This window comes from Scylla paramamosain, chromosome 10, assembly GCF_035594125.1.
Source record: "Scylla paramamosain isolate STU-SP2022 chromosome 10, ASM3559412v1, whole genome shotgun sequence".
NCBI classification, from domain to species: Eukaryota; Metazoa; Arthropoda; class Malacostraca; order Decapoda; family Portunidae; genus Scylla; species Scylla paramamosain.
The window spans coordinates 4,720,001-4,725,000 of NC_087160.1; the positions used below are offsets into that span (position 1 = coordinate 4,720,001).

Below are 5,000 nucleotides of genomic sequence, written 5' to 3' on the forward strand. Positions count from 1 at the left end.
CCCGCGTGTCTGTGTGTCTGTTTGTTTGTGTGTGTCTCTGTTTGTCTGTGTGTCTGTTCGTCTGTGTGTCTGTGTGCATGAATGGTTGTTAAGTTACTAAGCTTGTGTTTCTCCCATGTTCTATTTTTACCCCCTGCGCAACATTAACTTAAGAAATAGCCCTATAAGAATTACAGAACTTTAACTAGGTACAAATGCTGACTTCATTTAAAAAAAAAAAAAAACATACAACAAATATCACTGCATTAAAACAAGTGTATATAGAGAGAGAGATGAGTATACAAAAGTTATCTAATCCTCTTCAAGCCTCATTCCAATACAACCTTTGGAGAGGAGCAGGGAAAAAAAAAGAAAAATAAACACAAATTCATAGGTTACAGACAGTTTACAGGACCTTCAAGAAATCAAGACTGTACTCGTGATAAATGTCGAAGAGGTTCACTAAAATACATAACTTACCTTAACTAACAAACAAACAAACAGACTGACTAAATGAATGACTAAATGAGCGAGTGACCGACTGACAGATTAAGTAAATAAGTAAGTACCTAACTAACTAACTAACTAACAGCCTGCCTGCCTGACTGACTGACTGCGTGACTAACTTAATGACTAGCCAATATAACTAAATAAGTAAATAAACATATAATGAGTTAATAAATAAATCATAAAACTCACATCATACACCACAAACTAATTAAACAAAAAAACGAACACACACACACACGTAACCAAACAAAGCATGCTACTTTTACCACCACCAAACCATAAAACACACACACACACACACACACACACACACACACACACACACACACACACATTCATTTCTTCAGCACAGAACTCACTACCTTCTTCCTTACATACAAGCTAAGAAAAAGTAACAATACTGATACACTCACGCAGAATTCAATAAAGGAATGTAACGCTGCGCAACTCACCCGCTTTTTTTTTTCTCAACAAAGACGCATCATCAGTTACACCACCACCACCACCACCACCACCATCACAACAACAACAACAACAGTATAGCTCCTTTCAAACAGCATACTAGAACAGCCACAGAGATTTAGCCCTGTAAAAGTAGGAATTGAGAGAGAGAGAGAGAGAGAGAGAGAGAGAGAGAGAGAGAGAGAGAGAGAGAGAGAGAGAGAGAGAGAGAGAGAGAGAGAGAGAGAGAGAAAACCGTACCCACTACAACCTCCCTACGCTTCCGGAAATTCTCAGGGGTACCACCAGAAAAAAAATAAAAATAAAAAATTGGAACCGCTCTCGGCACAACAATTCCACACACACACACACACACACACACACACACACACACACACACACACACACACACACTGCATACCCAACACGCGGACAAAACAACGGCATTACTTTCACTAAAGACCATTGGGAGTGAACGACAATAGCACGAGACAAACTTGTGCGCTATTCACTGCACAAGAACGCCAACACTGCCACATTTTTAGCGCCCTCTCTCTCTCTCTCTCTCTCTCTCTCTCTCATCTCTCTCTCTCTCTCTCTCTCTCTCTCTCTCTGGTGGTTGGCCAGTTCCTTGTCTGATAGGGTAGCATTCTAATGATACAGTGTCTTTCTCTATTCTCTTTCATCTTTTTTTCTACTTCTTTCCTTATCTCTCTTGCCATTGTCTTCTCTCACATGCAGTCGAGAAAAAATATATGCCACAAGTCATAAAGTTTGCAGTTATGAACACCTTTCAGCTCCTCTTCCTCCTCCTCCTCCTCCTCCTCCTCCTCCTCCTCCTCCTCCTCCTCCTCCTCATTTTCCTTTTCATCTTTCTCTCCTCCTACGTTTCATTTCCTATTGTTCTTCAACTCCTCAACCACCACCACCACCATCCTCTCCTGCTCCTCCTCCTCCTCCTTCTCCTTCTCCTCCACTCAGGACACAGAACCACTGGAGGGGGTACAAGGGCAGGCCACAAAACGCAAAGTTAAGGTTAAGAGCCAAACCTACGAGAAGGGAGTCAGAATTTTTCTCTCTGGAAATGCTACGTGTATGTACGAGTATAGTGTGTGAGGCGAAAGTCCCTCAGGCACAGCAGCGATGACGTCAGGTGGTGTCAATGTGAACCAGCATTTTCACAATAACAAATAAAAGCAATAGAAATCAATAGAATTACTACTACTACTACTACTACTACTACTACTACTACTACTACTACTACTACTACTAATAATAATAATAATAATAATAATAATAATAATAATAATAATAATAATAATAATAACAAAGTGAATAAATACATCAACAAATACGTAAATAAAAACCATCTCAGTAAAATCATGGAATCACGAGTGTCTACCCAAGACCATTCAAGTAAACATTCCTTGAAATAGAAATTCACAACCTAATGAAAAAAAATAAAAATTCAACATCCATAAAAAAAATTTTAATAAAAAAAAAATGTTGGTATATGCAAAGAAAGCGGGAGGGATAACCTTCCAGTAGGAGAACTGCGCCTCTTCCAAAATCCACAAAGAATTATTAACCCAATCCCAGGTCCTTTATAACAGACAACAGCAATCTTTCTTAATGTAAAAATTAAAATAAATAAAAAAAAATACCGTACTGCTTTGGAGCCATAAATGCTAAGAATTTCCCTGGTAAAATTATTAGATTAGCAGCGCGGCTCTATTCACTATTTTTTTTTGGGGGGGGGGGCTTGTAACCCCTACAATGTTGGGGACCTGGTGGGAAAGCGGAGTTTTTTGGGTGGGAAAAGCTAAAATAAGGCCAAATACTTCCTCATACCATCAAAAACAAGTAGGGAACTGCCTGCTGCTGGTGTTATGTTGTCTGCCATGTTCTTGATCTTGGTCTTGCCAGTGGGTACCTACGGGAACGAACATGGCGGACATCATAACACCAGCAGCAGGCAGCTCCATACTTGTTTTTGGTGGTAAGAGGCGGTATTTGGGCTTATTCTAGCTCTCCCCACACAAAAACCCCGCTTCCCCACCAGGTCTCCAACATTGTAGGGGTTAGAAGCCGAAAAAAAAAATATGAAATAGAACCGCGCTGCTAATCTAGTAATTTACTATTTCCCTTACTGGAGAATAATGAGATGAAGCTAGTTGCGGAAGATATTGCATACTGCATTACAATTACCAATCACAATACTGCTGACTCGGTAATCATTAACCTCGGAGAAGAGCGCTAACATTATTTCATCATTACCTTATTTACTATGAGAAAAGAAGATTGTCACATGCATAAACATCACAAGAAAACCATAAAAACACACCCTTGTCCTGGTGCTACGTGACGCAAACCATGCAGCCTTTCCCCCGCCTCGTGGCCCCGCCCCAACCACCCACCCTGACCACACTGCTTGTTTTCAATAATAACCCATATTTAACAACATAGTAACCTACCTCCACCATAATCCAGATTGTTACGTGCAAGAAACATCAACTTGTACTTACTTTAATGGACAGCGAAGTGCGTGGGGGACGAGAGACGAGTGCAAGGCAACCGGCCCTGCCTCTGCTTGGTAATGGCAGGCGGGCGGTGTTGCATTGGTAACCTTAACCTTCACCCTTCACTCCACAGTCAGCGTTATTCCTTCTATCCAAGACACCACGCCTTCTTCAGTAGTGCACCGTATCCATAGAGTGGCTCAGTTGTAGTAGAGTAGTTGTCAGAGAAATATTGGCGATGTATGCCACGTTGGCCCAAAATACTAGTAACACTACCGACAAATCACTCTACAATCCATTTAAATTTAACACACACGCCCTTCCAGTTGAATTATTCGCCACACGCAGTCGCTGGTCACTCATGTATCAGTCAAGACACAAAGCGATCATGGAATATGGATGTTTTAGCTTCTATGAACTGAGACTACGGAAACACCCTCACGCAAAACAGTAGACTGGTCAGTGTTAACATCAGAAGGAAAACTTCAGAAAAGCGCGCGAAAGGCAAGGCTACCAACTTATCCGGGTTATTCATCATATATATCCTAAATACATGTTATCTTACTTGGTTTTGTCTAACAGTTTGTATCTATTTATTTTTTATTTTGTCTTTATTTTTTTTCACCCTTCGTTTTTTCATGCTTTCTTGTCTTTTATTTTATCATGCAACTGAAATATATGTCAACATTGAGCCTCAGCTTATTTGTTTATTTATATATTTATTCCAACTTATCCCATCCTGTTTCTGAGTTATGTTACTGATGATTTTACATATATATATATATATATATATATATATATATATATATATATATAGTATATATAATATATATATATATATATATATATATATATATATATATATATATATATATATATATATATATATATATATATATATATATATATATATATATATATATATATATATATATACGAGTATATATATTATATATACTCGTATATATATATATATATATATATATATATATATTATATATATATATATATATATATATATATATATATATATATATATATATATATATATATATATATATATATATATATATATATATATATATTTTTTTTTTTTTTATTACTTGTTGATATTACCTTACATTATATACTTTTGCTTTACATTTTCTATTGCATATTGTCTTGCGCTTCACGTATTTCTTATTATACTTGCTTCTGCATATCGCTTTTAGATCATTGTTTTTTTTTTTTTTTTTTTTTTTATCATATTCATCATTATACTATTTTCTAGATACATTTGACTACCATACAATTATATTACACATAGATTTGTCTATACCATAATCTTACACGTCTCATTCGCATTTCGCAGTGCTGAGTGGCGGACGCGCACTGGAGGGCGTGAACAACTCATCTCCTTAGGTATGTATGTACTTCATTTACGTGTGTATTTCATTATTACTTTGTAGCCACGGACATTATCTTCACTGTTACTTTTTATCCATTGGTACCGTGTTTGGCGTCGTGCTGTGCTAGATATGAGAGGAAATGAGGCGGGTTGAGTACTGTAGG

At 37.2% G+C, this 5,000-nt stretch overlaps 1 protein-coding gene and 1 long non-coding RNA gene across 3 annotated transcripts in view; one reads left to right on the forward strand and one right to left on the reverse strand.

Annotated features, from left to right (window-relative positions):
• Positions 1–4,027, reverse strand: part of LOC135104134 (uncharacterized) — a 55,932-nt gene extending 51,905 nt beyond the window's left edge. Inside the window, exon 1 of the long non-coding RNA XR_010270314.1 lies at positions 3,456–4,027. This is a non-coding gene — a long non-coding RNA (uncharacterized LOC135104134). The remainder of the gene's footprint in view (positions 1–3,455) is intronic.
• Positions 1–5,000, forward strand: part of LOC135104133 (FMRFamide receptor-like) — a 159,283-nt gene that overhangs the window by 89,335 nt on the left and 64,948 nt on the right. For both annotated transcript variants that reach the window (XM_064011163.1, XM_064011164.1), the window contains exon 2: positions 4,801–4,850. The gene's annotated coding sequence lies outside the window, so the exon portion shown is untranslated. The remainder of the gene's footprint in view (positions 1–4,800; positions 4,851–5,000) is intronic.